Raw genomic sequence first — 17179 nt, 5'->3', positions numbered from 1 at the left:
ACTACAGCTTGAGACTTGGTCTCAGTAAAACCAAAACATGGTATGGAGATGGCTCAATGGGTAAAGCGCTTGCCATGCAAGTATGAGGACCTGAGTTCGATCCCCAGAACCCACATGAAAGCCAGCACAGCAGCACACACATCTATAACCCCAAAGCAACATGGCAGAGACAGGCATGTCCCTGGAGCTCACTGGCCAGCCAGCCTGACCAAAGTAGTTTCAAGAAATGTAAGGTGGAGGACTGGAGAGATAGCTCAGCTGGTAAAGACACCTGTCAGCTGAGTTCAATCCCCAGGACCCACAGCTATCCTCTGATGTCTGCACCCATGCTATGGCCCACACATACAAGTGTGTGTGCACACAAACACATAAAACGACTGTACAAGTCTATATGGAGAGAGAAGAGAATAGTGACAGAAGACACCCAGTGTCAGCCTCTGGTTCCACAGCTGCATGAGCACACGTGGACATACATGTACACATACGCTACATGTGCACAAATAAGTAAATAGAATTGTGTTTAAAAAATTTTAAGTTACAGGACTGGAGAGATGGCTCACTGGCTGCTCTTTTCCGAGGTCCTGAGTTCAATTCCCAGTAACCACATGGTGGCTCACAGCCATCCATAATGAGATCTGGTGCCCTCTTCTGGCATGTAGGCATATGTGCAGATGCAGACAGGACACTGTATATGTAATGAATAAAGAAATCTTTTTAAAAAATTTAAATTACATTTCTTATGCACGCTCACTACTTAAAGAACCTTCAAGTTCACAGGCACACCAGAGTCCCTCCTTGCAACAACTTTGAGGTGACCAGTAGCCAAAGAGGAGTTCCAGCCAGGAGACAAGATGTGCCACTTGGGGACAGGAGCACCTCAACAGCCACAGCTTCATCCATGAATGGCCTGCTTCTCTGGGCACAGGAGACCCCAAGCACAGCTGAGTGGGACAGGAGAGGGTGTAGGAGACCAGTGCTATTGAGGCAGCCCACAAAGGTGAGCCCAGCAGCACCCATAGCCTACACTAAGCACTCACACTGACTCAGGGCTGTGGCAACCGTCTCAGAGGCTCGCTCTTAATCACAAGAGGAGCCCATATGTTCCCTTGGAGGGAATTAGGTAATTCAAGTAAACAAAGCAAGGGGAAATGCAGGCATTTCTGCTAGCTGGGGAATACCAGAGCCAGGGGTGCACTTCTGCAAGCCTTTTGGAGACATGAATGGCTTCCATGGAAAGCGAGGTCACACTGTGTGCTATGAAACTGCTGGTCCCTCTCAGCAAGGGTCAGAATATGAAGTCTCAAGATAATGCACCCTTCTCCCTAAAAAGCCCCAACAGCAGTGGACAGGCAACTCTGGACTGTTCCTCTGGGACCCAGTTCCTGGTGGGCATGGTGGAAACTGAGTCAGGACACCGTCTCAGCAGCAGAAGGGAGAAACACTTGGAGAGCTTATGCTGGTGTAGAGAAACAATCGGCACAGTTCCTTTCCAGCAGGACTTCATCAGAGTCACAGAGAAGCAGCAAGCACTCAGCCCGCTCTCCCCTGGCTGGAACTGGCCCCTGCCATGTGACTGAGCCCACAATCAGAAAAGGGGGGCAGTCTCGGCCCTAAGTTATTCATTAGATAAGCCTCCGTCTGAGGCCCAGGCCAGTGAGATGGGGTGTTTGAGAGGGAGGACAGGAGTGTCTTAACATCTGAGAACTTTAAAAACTACTATCTTGCAGGGCAGTGGTGGCACACACCTTTAGTCCCAGCACTCAGGAGGCAGAAGCAAGCAGATCTCTGTGAGTTCGAGGCCAGCCTAGGTTACAAAGTGAGTTCCAGGACAGCCAGGGCTAGCTATATAAATAAACTCTGTCTTGAAAAAAAAAGAAAACAAAACCACCTGTTTTCCCAAATCATCGTGCAGCCATTCTTCTGTCTTTTCACTATGCTGTATCACTTTCTGCAAAATTGTATATTTGTTTGTTTTGTTTTGTTGTTGTTTGTTTTCACTATTCTCTGGAGTCTGTTACCATCTTATTTCAACATTAGCACCTAAACCTTGGCCCAGCCTGGTACATCGAGGGTCCTCTCATAATCCTTTAGCAGGAGTTAGTCCCACAGTATGTCTAGCTGCAAGGGATTCTGGGAGAAGCAGTCTCTGCCTGGGCAGCCCTGGGTCCTCCTGCCCTGTGGGGTGGACATCAGTGACACTGTCCCTTTGAGTCTGCATATTTGCTTCACTCTTCCTTGGGATCCCTGCCATTTAGTAACCATGATTTATGTAATGAATCTCCTATGACATTTTTAAAATATTTAATTTTGTAGTAACTTATAAGTCACAGGAAATTGCAAAGAAATATACAGGGGGACCCTATATACATAATGACTACAATATTCAAACCAAGAAGCTGGCATGAATGTGCCAACAACAAAATCACAGCTCTTACCTCAAAGGGCTGAGAAGGGACAGTTTATTATGAACCAAAGACAGTGGTGATGGCCCAGGAACACAGACTTAGGTTGCCTCAAATTCCATGTCCCAATGTGGCAAAAGTTTGATGGAGTTTTTATTTTATAACAGAACAAGGAGTCACAAATCAAGGCACCTTCCAAATACTGTGGCAGAAACGTTAGGTAGGCAGGTTTTAAGTGGCAGGGGGGACCCTCTGCTTCAGGCCTCAGGTGTTACAACATCTTCACCTCTTTGTTAACTGGAAACTAGGGACCTTTTGCACATTCCAAAGGGTTTATGTAATGCTCACAAATATGTTAGGTGGGGTACAGAGGGGGCAATGTATGGCTAGCAAGAGTGCAAAAGATGTCTCAAAATAACCTGGGTCTTGCAATGTTGGGCACCAGTTAAGTAATAAATCCATGGGAGTCTGTTTAAGAAGTATTGGGAGGGGTTGGGGATTTAGCTCAGTGGTAGAGTGCTTGCCTAGCAAGCACAAGGTGGGGGTTCAATCCTCAGCTTGCCCCAACACACCCTACCCCACCCCACCCCCAAATAAAGAAGTATTAGGGAAATCTATTAAGGTAAATTGAGGAAATACACTCACGAATATAGAACGGAGTAGACAGCTGAAGCCATCCTCTGATCTGACCAGGAGCAAATCCACCTCTCAGGCAGGAGCAGGGAGAAGGGGCATGTGACCTTTCTCCCTCTCCTTTTAAGAGGTCACATACAGTAGCCGGAAGCACCACCTCCTTTGGGCCCTGGAGCCCAAGGTCAAATACCACTGTACTGTCCCATTGAGCTTACAGCACTAAAAGACTGCTCTAGCCACAGCCTCAAACTCCCCCACATTCCCCTGCAAGCTAGTGCTGAAGGCCTAAGGACCACATGCCAGACTGAGCACAACTACAGTTCACTTCTCTGATGCAATTTTCTATATTATTGTCCTGTTGCTCTGACAAAATACCAATAAAAATACCTTTAAAAGGTGAAGGAGGCCAGATATGGTGACACATGTCTGGGATTTGGAAGGTAAGAGCAGAAGAATAGAGTTCAGGGCCAGCCTGCTGTCATGATTGCTGAGGTTTCTGTCCATCATGGAAAAGAAGGCATATGCACCCCGGCTCTGCAGGTAGTGAAGCCACAGTGTCCTTTCCCTGTGGTAAGCATGTAACTGAGAAACATGGTGGATCTTGTAGAACCTGCCCTAGCTTCCCCGGGGGCCTTGTGATGCCCACTGCCTCTCCTTGTCCATCCTGAGAACAGGATCCAGAGGAAGGGACCCCAAGGCTGTGTGTGGTCCAGCCTCAGCCCTGGGGCAAAGCTCTCATCAGCGCTGACTACCATGGCCCCCAGGTCCTACCTGCATGGCATGCAGCCGAGTGCCATGCCCCCTGCCTTGATTAGAGGTGGCTCTTCTTTGCCATAGCCTTTTGATATTTGACTCTATACCAGCCTTTCATTTCCAAAGGGTACTTGGTAAAATTAATGATTGCCAAAAGGCCATAGTTAATTCGCTCTTTTTCCTGTTTCTATTAGTTTGCAAATCAGCAAAGTTCAAAAAAACTTCCAAGTATAAAAGTATAAACACACAGGAGCCTAACGAGGAGGCTGCAGCCGCTCTCAGCTTTAGAAAAATCTGGAGCCACTGTCAGGACATGGTTGTGCAACACAAGCCAGTTGACTAAGGAGATGGAGCCAACTGTTGGCCATGGATTGTCATGACCTGAAAAACCTAAGTGGAGTGTGTGTGTCACCATCCTCAGCCTCCTCTGAGTAGAGTGGGGGGGGGGGTGACACTGTCCTTGGCCCCCTGTGAGTGTGTATGTGGGGGGGGGGGTGTGTGTGACACTGTCCTCAGGCCCTGTGAGTGGGGTGTATATGTGACACTGTCCTCAGCCCCCTGTGAGTGTGTATGTGTGTGTGTGGGGGGGGGGTGACACTGTCCTCAGGCCCTGTGAGTCGGGTGTGTATGTAACATTGTCCTTGGCCCCCTGTGAGTATGGGGGTGGGCGTGTGACACTGTCCTGGCCCCCTATGAGGCCATTTCAGGGAGAGCTAGGGCATTGGCCTGGACCATTGTAGCTTAACCCTGCAGCCTCTTCTTGCAGAGAAACAGCATTTGCTGCTAACCCCAGAGACTTGCTAATACCTGACATCTCCTGGTGGTATCAACAATAGAAGTAATAGATTGTTAGGTCCATTTTCAGGAGGAGATGCTCTTAGAGTGTGTCAGAGTCACAAGGATGCAGGAAGTACCAGGCACCTCTCTCCAAGTCTCAGAACTCAGTGCAGGGCCAGTATAGGCAGTGTGTCATGTAACCAAGCCCACAATCAGAAAAGGGGATAGTCTCAAGTCCGAGAATATTCATTAGATAAGGTTTGTGTTCTAAACCAATAAAATGGAGTTTGGGAAGAGACTATTCTAGAAAGAGGCACAGGGTGCTAAGGCACTCTCTTAGTCCTAGCCAACATGAAAACCAGACATGAACTTTTCACTGTAGGGACTTTGAAAGCCACCACCTTGTGCCCTGTCAACACACAGACATCCCTGCCTTTTCTCTATGCTCTGTCGCTTTCTGAAGGATCGTGTATTAAAAACTGCTGCTAGTCTCTAACTACAGCATGAAGTCTTGTTTCTCACTAACAATTGCTCTCTTAAGCCCAGCAAGGTGCCATGTGCCTATGAACTCAGCACTTAAGAGGTGGAGGCAGAGCCGGGCAGTGGTGGTACATGCCTTTAATTTCAGCACTCAGGAGGCAGAGGCAGACTGATCTGAGTTCAAGGACAGCCTGGTTTACAGAGAGAGTCCCAGGATAGCCCGGGCTACATAGAGAGACCGTCTCGAAAAACCAAAACCAAAAAGAGAGAGAGAGAGAGAGAGAGAGAGAGAGAGAGAGGAGAGTTGGAGGGGTGGAGGCAGGAAGATCACAGCAAATTTGAGGCCAGCCTGGGATACATGACAGCCTGTCTTTTAAAATGGAGGACGCAGCTAGAGGTAGAGGTCAATTGGGAGAGTGCTGCCTAGCATGCACAAAGCCTGGGTTTGATCCCCAGCACCTCACGGAACTGGGTGGGGTGGACATGCCTTTAAACCCAACACTTGGGACTGGAAGCAGGAGGATCAGGAGCCCAAGACCTAACTCAATTGCTTTTCCAGTTCAAGGCCAGCCTGGGATCCATGAGACCCCATCCTTTTCATTGTTTTGCTTTTTGGTTTGTTTGTTTGTTTGTTTTGGGGGTTTTTTTGGGACAAGGTCTCCTTCTGTAGCCCTAACCAGCCAAAAACTTTCTACCTAGACCAGGCTGACCTCAAATTTTCCACACTCCTGTTTGCACACCATGCTTTGCTAGTATGTCTGTGGGTGGGCCACTGGTCCTGTGTACTGGGAGCCAGTCAGGCACTGGACAATTCCACATGTTCCCTCCATGCTTCTGCCAGGCACAGTGCCGAGCATGGAGCCCTTCGTGGCTCTGAGGAAAAGTACTGGTCTGGTCTGAGTGAGGTGCTCTAGGCAGTCAGCTCTCTGTGAAAGTGGGTGCATCTACAAAGATGCTTGCTCTCAGCTAAAGGAGGGACCAGCGACCCCCCAAAAGGAACAGAGCAGACAGAAACCCCTCAAATGCCCTTGAAGGGGGCTGGAAGGGACTGAGTATAGTTCAACAAGGTGTAAAAAGGGGATTAGGGTCCCCTACAGGTGGTAAGGCCTTGAGTTGGCATAAAGATTGCTCTAAGCCCTTTCTCCACAGATCACAGGCATGAACATTACAGAGTTCCAGACGTCAGGAGTCAGTAAGCCACCACCAGGAACAGGGCTGTCAGCCCTTCTGCGAACTCCAGAGACAGGTCATTTCCTTCCTAGTTATTTACACGCACACGCACACACACACACACACACGCACACGCACACACACACGCGCACACGCACACGCACACGCGCACGCGCACACGCACACACGCACGCACACGCACACACACACGCGCACACACACACACACACACACACACACACACACACACACACGCACACATCTGGAAAGGCTAGGAATGGAGGAAGGAATGGTTTGTTTTCAAACCCTCAACGGGGGCGACCCACCTGTGGGAGCGAATGAGAGACAGGGGACACAAGAGACGGACAGCAAGACAAGATTCTGATCAAGCCGCCAATCTTTATTTCTCTCCGCATGGCTTATATAGCATAGGAGGGGAAGGGGCAGGAAGGAGGGAAGGGGAAGGGACATGGAAGGGGTGCAGAACATGGGAGACGTGCAGGTCGTGCAACTGCAGGAAGTCTGCTAAGGTCACTGGTCAGGGGCCATTTGTTCTGTTGCTAGGCTACCTGACCATGGAATGCTCTTTACATTCGGTTGCCATGGCACCTGACTGTGGAATGTTCTTATCTTTGGGAGCCTCTGGTTAGTAAACCGGTGTTACTGCTCTGGTGAAGGGCAGTGGGCTTATGACTTGTTCCCTGGCTTAGCTAGTACTTTCCATGGTTCATGTTTGGTTCCTGACATCTTGGTCCCTAACACAGAGACAGGTCATTTCCTTCCTAGTTATTTCCACACACACGCACACACACACACACACACACACACACACACACACACACACACGCACATCTGGAAAGGCTGGGAATGGAGGAAGGAATGGTTTGTTTTCAAACCCAGCGAGTTATGTCTTCTTTGTACGAACAGCTCCCTCAGCTTGGCTCTAAGCATAGACCTCTCTTTGTGGCAGAGCTCCTCCTGCCGCTGCATGTGGACAGCCAGAGACTCCTCAGACTTCACCTCGAGTCTCAGGACAGCCTGGGGCTCTCTGGGTGAATCTCCCTTTCCACCTTAGGTGACCCCGTGGCCAGACTTCCCACCACCACAGGCAAGCCCCTTTTCTCTGAGCCTTCCCCAGTGGCCCCTGAAAGACCCCTCCAGTCCCTGGATCCGTCCCCAGGGTCCATGTTGGTCCCAGCACACCTGCTTTCAAGTAATTCAGCCTGCTTCAGTCATCAAAGAACAAGGTTACAACCACAAGGCTTGGTGGCAATTCCTCACTCTCTGAGTGTGGACCACGCTTGGTGACCCATAAATGATGACACACAGGAAGAAATGACATCACCGTGGAGACACCTGGCAAATGCCTCCTCACCCAGAGGCCCAGGTCATCACAGTGGTGATGTGAGTCTTGCTGCTGAGGGCCAGGAGGCCTCTTGCTTAGTAGGTCTCTTTCCCCCCAAATCCATAACCACAGGCAAATCTGGATGAAGCGTTTGACTAACACATACTGGGGCTCCTTCTGCAGAGCTCCTGAGCAGTGCTCTTCAGCAGGAGGAGGTGGGGCAGGAAGCAGACAAGGGTATGGACATGGACACAGTCGGATGAAGCTCTGAGCCCCATGTGGGATTTTCAAACAGAACACAGACATTGGTAGGGAAGATGAAGGAGGGACCCAGGAGGTGGCTCGGGTGATGAAGTGTTCATCCCACCAATGTGAGGGCATGAGGTCAGATCCTCTGCACCCACATAAAAAGCTGGGTGCAGCTATGTGCATATTCCCAGCACTAGGGAGGTAGAGACACTGAGCTTTGCTGGTGTTAGTGAGAGCCCCTATCTCAAAGAATAAGGTGGAGCGCAGCCAAGGAAGCCACCTAGCATCGACCTCTGACTTGCGTGCATGCCCATCAGTGCAGGAGGGAACAAGTAAACTCCAGGGTTTACCTACCAGTCAGCACTGAGGACTCTGCTTCACACAAACACATAGTACAAAATAGCAAGAGTTTGTGTAGGACCATTGCAGAAATTATTGACAAGTCTGCCTTGATCCCAAGCCAAGATTCATTTAATGACTTACTATTTTAGGATTATCTTTTAGTCTTAATTATGTGCATGAGTGTGGGTCTGTGTGTGGATTTGTGCACAAGAGTAGAGGTGCCCAAGGAGGCTAGGGGTCAAATTCCCTGGAGCTGGAGTTACCTGACGTGAGTGCTGAGATCCGAACTTTCATCCTCTGCAGCAACTGGACCACCTCTCCAAGTCCCCGATTTAGTAATTTTTTTAATGGAGTTGAAGTCAGGAACTCAAACAGCAATATTAAAATCTGAACACTTTAGTAAATACAATTCAAATGTAATTTGGTATTTACATGCTGAGGAATGATGGTAGGAAAATATTACAGTCTTTGGGTTTTTGTAATTAAACTATTATGTTTCTCTAAGAGCAAAAACCTTTGCATGTGTAATAAAATATGCAACTTGTAATATAAGAGATTGGCATCTGAGCTGAGGTGAGGGGACAGCTGAGGTGAGGGATCTCATGTTTCATCCATGTTCAGAACCAAGGCTGTGGTGTGGAGACACAACACAGGCAAATGCTGTCAGCTGAACCTCAGACTCACAGGTTTGATTTTTTATTCATCTTTGGTCCTTTTCTCTCAGAAACCTGTTCCTGTTGCCAAGTTTATCACAGCTCCGCATGAAGTTCCAACCTGAGGTCATGACTCACGGGTCTAAGGAGCCGTGATCTAAGGCACCATTGCCCTGTGCCATCTAGCATTACAGCCTGGCCAACCCTAGCCTGTCCCGGGGGCTGGTCCTTCCTAGGACCCCAGGCTCTAGATAAGATCCCACACCAACCCACAGCCGGGGTCAGGCATTGGACGTCAGCAGAGCCACTGATAAGTTGTGTTCTGTGGCTTTTTGAAGCTCACTTGGCCTCACGACTTAACTGTTGGAGTTCACATGACTAATCCCCACTTTTTAAACATCCTGGGTCATTACATTTCCTCCTGTGCTCCCTGGTCCAGCCTCCCCTCCCCAGGATCACCCACAGCCAGGGTCCAGTTTTGAACTAGCAGCTTTGGGCTGAAGGTTCTTGAACCTTAGGATAGGATTAGGCAAGCTCAGCTGCATCCTTTCCCAGGATCCATGCTTCCACACTTCCTTTCTCATAGAACCCCTGGGATAAGGACTTCTCATGCAGCTCCTTTATGGCAAGAAAGAGTGAGGTATGACTTGTGAGGTCTCCTAAGTGGGGCAGTTACAACAGGGAGGCTTTTTCTGTCCCCTGATATTGGTGAAATTATTAAGGCCACTCCACGTAGTTAAAAGGGGAGGTTTATTTTGTGGGGTAAAGAAGGGATAGGTTGCAGGGTCTGGCAAAGGTCTGGCGCAGTCCAGCGGTGTTCTCTGGAGAACTCTGCTCGGTCTACCTCCAGCGTCCAGGGTCCCAGAACCAAGAGAGACCTCTCCTCTCCATCCTGGGTCTTCAGCATCCTCCCTCAGCCCCGCCTTGTGAGCGTGACCATTACCGAAGCCTCAGTGGAACTTCCAGGCCAATGCTGGGATGGCTACCCACTACACCCTCCTCCCTTTTTTGCTAGTGTGGATGTGATGACTGGTGTGCTCAGGCAGCCATCCTGGACCTTGAGGCCAAAGTCCCATGTTCGGGACAGATCTGAGGTGTCTTTTTTGGTTTCTTACCTATCACAGCCAACTCGATCCTAAGCCTACAGGATGTGCAATGGCTGTTAGCTTTAAACCGCCCCACCTTACACACTCACTTGCTGCTTCTCTAAGTCACCTCTCGGAGGAACTGAGTGCTGGCTAATTTGGGTTTCGGTTTGTCTGCTCGCTCACGTGGCTTTCTGTTCTTGGATACTGGATTTGTGTCAGGGCTCCCGCGGTCACTAACACCTCCAATCCGCCAGCCCATGTCCAGACCACAGTAGTTTGGTTGCTGATGCTGTTTCACACAGCTAAAGGTTATTGCATCCATCTTTAGTCAAGAAAGGCAATTAATTAGCATGGTTCTGCCTCGCGGAGAGAGCGGCTGGGGAGCTCCCGCTTCCACCAGCAGGCAGCCCACTGCTTCCCATCTCCGCTTTGACGTTTGGTGTCGGTGCCGGGGCTGGTGCTGGACAGCAGAGCCAGGCTTTCTCCCCTCAGGCCTCCCCCTCCCACGCTGTGCCATTTTTCATCTCGCCTCACCATGCCTGTAGCTCCTGCCCCTTAACAAGTATTGATCACTGATTAAGCCATCAAGCCAAGGGCAACAACTTTCATTTTTTTAGCCCCAAGCCACCATGGGCGCTCTTCCCACATCCCACCCTGTGTGCAGCTTGAGCCTGGGAAATAGAGGGATGAGAAACCTGGGAAGCCAAGTCTTGTTCACAAGGCCCCTCCACTCTGTGTAAATAAAACTTTAACACGTGTTTGAAGAAATATTCATTGATTTTTGTGTCTGTGTATTTGTGTGTGTGTGTTTGTCTGTGGCTGTGTGTGTGTGGCTGTATTCATGCATATGTGTGTTTGTGACTGTGTGTGTGTCTTTGTCTGTGTATATATGTGTGTCTATGTGTATGTAATGTGTGTGTGGCTGTGTGTGTATATGCATATGCATGAGTGTGTGGCTGTGGCTGTGTGTATATGTGTTTATATGTATGTGTGTGGTTTGTGACTGTTTGTGCTTGTGTGTATATGTGTGTAGTGTGTATATGTGGCTATCTTTATATGTATATGGAGGGGGGGCATTTGCCATGGGCTCATCTGGAGGTTCCAGGAGTTCAGGAGGTTCAGGAGCTAGGTCTCTCCTACCATGTTTTGAGGCAGGGTCTCTCTTGTTTCTGCCACTGTGCTACAGAATCAAGCTTCTAGCTGGTTCTCCTGTCTCCATCCCCACCTCCCCCATCTCGCTGTAGAAGTGCTGGCATTACAGATAGGTCTACTGCATCCATCTTTCTTCCATGAGTTCTGGGGACCAACTCAGGTCACCAGACTCCCTCAGCAAGCCTGAACCATCTCCCCAGTCCCACATTGCTCAAACCACTGTCATCTTTGTTCTTGGGGGGCCAGCGTGAACCCAGGCTTGGCCGTTAGTCCTCTGTCAGACTCTATCTAGACACCCACTAACTAGCTTACCTCATCTTCTTATGCCATTGGAGGTGGGGACATCTTAGCTGCCGGGTCTGCCTCTGAGTCTCTCCGGAAGTCACTACCCCTTGTCAGAGCAGTCACTCAGGCTACCCTGAGCCTGCTCCCTTGCAAGATGACTTGCCTACATGATACAGGCAGGAAGCCTGGGCTCTTCACTGGAGAACTGTCTGTCTCCATGCTCCTGGAGCGTCTGTCCTCAGAGCTTAGTTTCACCTCCCCACAGAGGCAGAGGACTGAGAGAGAGCAGGCAGGAAGCTAGTGCCTTCAATGACCTTGCCCTCCCACAATGTCCTTCTCTCTCTAGTAGATGTGAATCCCTCCTCCTGACCCCTGGGCAAGGGAGGGCAGAGGACCACCCCTCGTGCCAATTAATGGACATATTTCATGTCCTCACGGTTGGCCTTTTCTCCTCAAATGGTTTGCACTTCTCTCTCCACACAAAAGGTACTCACCCCTCCTGCCAATAGCCCCCTAAACTACACAGCATGACAGTATCAGTGGAAGCCCCGGATCTGGCCTGCCAGGAGGGAGGAGGCTCTCCACCAGGATTCAGTTTCTTTTCATCTGCCAAACAAGTGCTGGAACCTTCACAGAACCAGCTCATAGCACAGGTCAGGCACTGGACAAGAGCAGCAAGTACCCACTGTCCCCATGCCTGGCATGGCAGGATGCCTTGCGTGCCTCCCAAGCGAGTGAACGCGAGAGAGGACGGGCCCAATGAGACACAGGCTCAATTCTCACTAGTCACCCCCCATCCCTCCAGCGTCATCCCCCAGTCTCACTCACCAGTGTGACTCAGTTTACATTCTTCACCCTTGACACTGGGTGCTTAGTGCAAGCCTTTCCCTTTCCCAGTCTCACTTCCCGCCATCAAATACCAAAGATATTCTGATTTTCATCCTGACTCCTCCGAGCCTCAATTTGTGTGGGTGTGCATATGGAGAGTGTGAGGCATCCATCACCCTGCCACCCGTGAACTTGGATGGGTGGTAACATCAACGTGAGTACCAGGCAAGAAGCTGGCATTTCAGCTCAGAGCGACTGGCTCCGGAAATATCTCCAAAGTGAGTTAGACCATCAGGAATCACACGTGCAACCATGACGTCACCTCCCCTTTAATCCACAGCCTCATTGTCTGTCTTGCCTCAGGCTGTGGATGGATGGGTCCCAGGGGCTGCTAGAGCAAAGCTCTGGGGATAGACGCCTGACTTGGCCATCTCACACTTCTCTGGTTTCTCACCCACCCCCACCCCCATTTCAAATTCATCTCCTGGTCTTCCAGCCTGATCCGTGGGTAGGATGAGCTGAATAAATAATAATGGTGTGGTGATAGGCACTGCTGGGTAGTACGGAGCAACAGGAGACTGAAGCCCTGTTGCTGGCTCCCCTGAAGCAGTTGTTTGTTTTATTTATACCTGTAGTAGTGCCAAGGCCACCATCAGGAGATTTGCGTGGGTGGGAGTTTATTTGGCTTGTGGTTCTGGAGGCTGGAAAGCTGGGATGGAAGGGTGGAGTCATTCCCTGGGGGAAACCAGCATTATCCCAGAGACCAGAGACAACTAGAGGGCCAGACCCGGCCTTTGCTCAACAAGGTATCTGGAGAACAGCCCCACTCGGGATTTCTTTGCAGATTCAGAAGAAGAGGGTATAAATAGGGTGGGGATATACTCAAACCATACAGGAGAGTTGCCTAAAAGAGGAAGGGAGGCTGCAGGGCTGAGCAGAGGGTGTGAGAGAACGGATGTTGGGAATCTCAGCCGGCACAGTAGTGCTTAGGGCCATAGACACACACTTGTCTTCTCTGTAAATGCCAGGCCTGGGCCAGAAAGACATTGTTAACACCAGGGCATTTGATTTGCAAAGACCTCTCTCCAAAATGCCAGACCCATGAACAGGGATACAAGGGACTGCCCCAAAAGCAGTCCTCTACCCCTGCACAGTGACCCCTGTTCACTGGGGGGTGGGAGATGTTCTTGCTATGGGAGGGACTAGATACAGGGAGGAAGCCAGCTGCTGAGAAATGGCTTTAGCCGTGTCCCAGCTTGAGGGACCCAGAGAGACCCCAGCTCTTCTTTTCCCTCCTAACCTATCTCAGACCGCCTCAAACCTCAGCAGCCCTATGGGATGTGTACCTGGTTCAGACAATCAGCTGTCCCTGCTGTCAACTTCACTCTAGGATCCTGAGCAAGCTGATGGGTGAGATGGGACATCTGGTGTCCACGGCACTAGCTTCTCAGTGTGATGAGCTCCCCGCCAGGAGAGGCAAACAAGTGTGGGCCAGACAGCTGCCAGGAAGGCGTGGCAGGTTCAGCAGACATGAGAATTATCTGGGACCGCCGCCGCTATCACCTCAGCGACTCGGAGCTGTGGAATACTTTACTCTTGGTTAAAAAGAGGCACAAGCATTGTTAGCTCAGCACCTCAGGTGTTGTCTGGGTGGAAGCTGGGGTGCCCTTAAGGGAAATAGTAAGGGAGCCCTCAATTTTGGCCCAATCAGATACTGTTTTCTGGGGTGATGGGGCCGTACCTCCTAGTTCAAGGAAACTGGGTCAGAGACACCTACAGAGGAGCCACTTCTGGAATATAGGGACCATTTGTTTTTGGGGAGAGAAGCCATCGATAATTGGCTGTCATAGAGCTAGCTCTGCTCCTGAAGCTGTTGGGGGCTTGCTTTCCATTTCAAGGTGTAGAGAACACCTCCACCCCGCAGCTGCTCCGGACAGGGAGAGGCTACATCTCCCTCTTGGCCAGGCTTTATCTCGAGGTGTAAGAAGCAGGAGACAGGGCCTGGGCCTCAGGGAGGCCCCACTGGGCTAGGACTGAGGTGGGCTCAGCCAGTTCCAACCCTGGGTCTGCCTGGCCAATGGGGCTGTTCTACAAGCCCTCCTCTCTCCTTCCCAGGCCAGCTTGCTCAGTGATGTCATTAACATGACAGCTTGACTTCCGGGAGCCCCTGTCTCACCCTAAGGGTTCCTCCAGCCCTTTTGCACCTGGTACCCAAGCAAGTACTACCCCGCATGATACACTAGACCAGCCCATCTCTGGTGGCCACCAGAAAAGTGCTGTGCACCTCTCAGGTCCTGCTGATTGCCCAGATGGCACTGAGGCCATCCTCACTTTAACTCGTGTGTAAACCTTCAGGCTGGAACTGTCATGTTTCCCCTTCCAGATGAGACAGCTGCATGGGGGACACCCAAAGTCAGGCTGCCCAGGGACAAATGCCAACGGGCAAAACAACACGGGCTGTTCAGACAGTTCTGGAGGGCAGCAATCCATGCGGGACATAGTCGGTGCTGAGCACTGCTCCCACCTGGACACTGTTCAGCTGGGGAGTAGACAGAGAACCGTACCTCTAGGGTGTCCAGGGATCACTTGGGACTCTGGTAACAGCTTTGGCTCAGGCCGATGGCTAGGATATGCAAGTTACTTCAAAGGTTAGTACTCAGCTCCAGCTGGGCAAGGAAGGCACAGGAGACCACGAGAGGCCCAGAGTGCAGGCCTTGGCCTGTCTACCTCATCTCTGTCTGGTCCATGTGGCTATCCTTCTCCATGCTCCCTGACCTGCCTCCTATGGCCATGGTGACCTTTCCCAAAGCCGCTTCAGAGCCTCCATCCTCTGGGTACCACTTCCTGTCCCCTGACCCAAGGACCAAGTGGCACTGCTGGCTGCATACACCACCCTTGGCCATCGGAACCCTGTGCCCCCAGCTCATCTGCATTCTCGCCTTCAGAACATGGCCCTCATGAGAAACAGGCCTACACTAGAACTAGCTCACCACAGGCCCTGGCTCACTATACAATGCCAGCAAACAGCAGAATCCATGTCAAGTATCTCAGTTTAAACAGTCCTTCTGCCACGAGGAGGTATAAAGTGAGAGAAGGCCATCTGAGAGGTGCCACCGTGCATGGGCTGTGTGCTGGGTCCCCAGAAAGACATCCGGCAGAGGACTACCCCTCCCCTCCAGCCCCTGGGTAATAAGAACCTTGCCAAGTCAAAGAACAGACAAAGAACAAAATATCTGAGCTAGGAACATAAGAGCTGAGACAACATAGGGAGGTGCCCCTGGAACAGTATCGGCCCCCTGTAAAGCCCAGGTCTGCCACTTTGTGTCCGAGCAGAGGGAAGCAAGGAACAGGCCAGCAGTGCGGTCACACAGGGTTTGTAAGTGATGCCTAAATCCAAGAGAAGGTGGGTCTTCTCAGGGTCCAGAGTGACCCTGGCTGAGGTCCCTGGCCCTGGCCTCACTCGGGCTCTTTAGAGCTGGTTAGGGCTATTCACAGCAGACCACCATTGCTCCACCGAACATCACAAAATACTCAGCATGAGACCGTCTTCTCTCCTTTAACTCACAGAGGAGCCAAGGTTTACAATGATAAGGGGATTGCCTAGGTCACGAGCTACAGTGTAGAGGACAGAGACCTTGCTCTAGGGCTGCATACACCCTCCCCTCAGCCCAGTGGGAGTCGGACCCTAGGGACAAGCAGCCTATAGGGTCACAAAGAGTGTGGAAGAGTGATGTGTAGCTTGGGGCCACCAAACAGGGCTTGCCTGGGGGCTGACATCTGAATGAGTGTGGCAGGACAGGCAGGCGTCGAGCACAGGGAGCTGGGTGGAGCTTTTCCCATGTGGGAACCCGCAGGGCAAGGGCAGAAGGATCAGAGTTCAGTATATGTGCAACATAACCAAGTCAAAGCCAGCCTGGGCTACACAGTGAGGCCTGTCAAAAACAAAGCAAAAGAAAACCCCCAAGGGAGGCCCAGGACCCAACAGGTACCATGCCCCCATGGAAGCCCCACAGCTGGGGGTGGAGTAGGGATGGGAGGTGGCACTGGCCCTCTGGCCCCTCCCCCCAGCTGGAGGAGAGCCCAGCAGTTGAGGCAAAGCTTCCTTTACCCTGGGGCTAACAGAAGGCAACTGCAGATCCCCGTTGTCCATGACTTTCTCACGTTCCCAGCAGCTCGGGTGCAGCTGCAGCAGGTGGGCGGGTGCAGAGGGTGGCTTTTCAAGCCATCCCCAGCTTCCTCCCTCTTTTAGAGGAACCTGGAGCACGAGAGATGACAGCCCAGATGACGTCCACCCCTCTCGGGCCTGGCGTGGCCTTTCTTCTGGTAAAAGTTCCCAGCTAAAAATACCGCCCCTTCCCCCAAGGCTGGGCCTCCTCTGTGAAGCTGCTGGCTTGCTCGATAAGTCCTGTGTAGAGATTTCTGGGGGATTTTCCTGGCGGGGAGGAAGTGTGCAGCCTCCATCCTTAATCTTCCCTAGGCCACTAGCCTGTTGCGTCCAACCAACGGTGTGAAAATCAGTACTCAATCGGAGGCTAAGAGGAGCCTTGTAGCAGGGACAAGCTGGGGGACAGCAGATGGCCACCAACTCAGGACCGGGGAGGAGACCTTCCTTTGCTTTTCAGAAGGGGAGAACCAGCTCTGAGTAGTCGTGCACTGGGTGCTGGCAGAGGACTACCCCTCACACCCGACCCCTGAGGATAAGAGGGCACCGAGTCACAGGACAAGTAACACCTGAGCTGGGGACATGGCCAACATGCACGAGCTGAAATACAGCTAAAAGCAGGGGGCAACCAGGGACCCCTGCAGCCATAAATTTCTCTGGTCCCACCTGGCCCCACGGTCCTGCAACTGCTTATAATCACTCAGGGGCTTAATAGTAATTGCAAATTATATGGCCTATGGGTCAGGCTTTTTACTAGCTAGCTCTTATAACTTAACCCATAACTATTCATCTAGGCATTGCCATGCATGTCATGGCTTTAGCTGCATCCCATCACAGGTTGCTCCTTGGGCGTCTCCCCT

The sequence above is a fragment of the Onychomys torridus genome, chromosome 4 (assembly GCF_903995425.1).
Source record: "Onychomys torridus chromosome 4, mOncTor1.1, whole genome shotgun sequence".
NCBI lineage: Eukaryota > Metazoa > Chordata > Mammalia > Rodentia > Cricetidae > Onychomys > Onychomys torridus.
Note: the sequence above shows the minus strand (reverse complement) of the source record.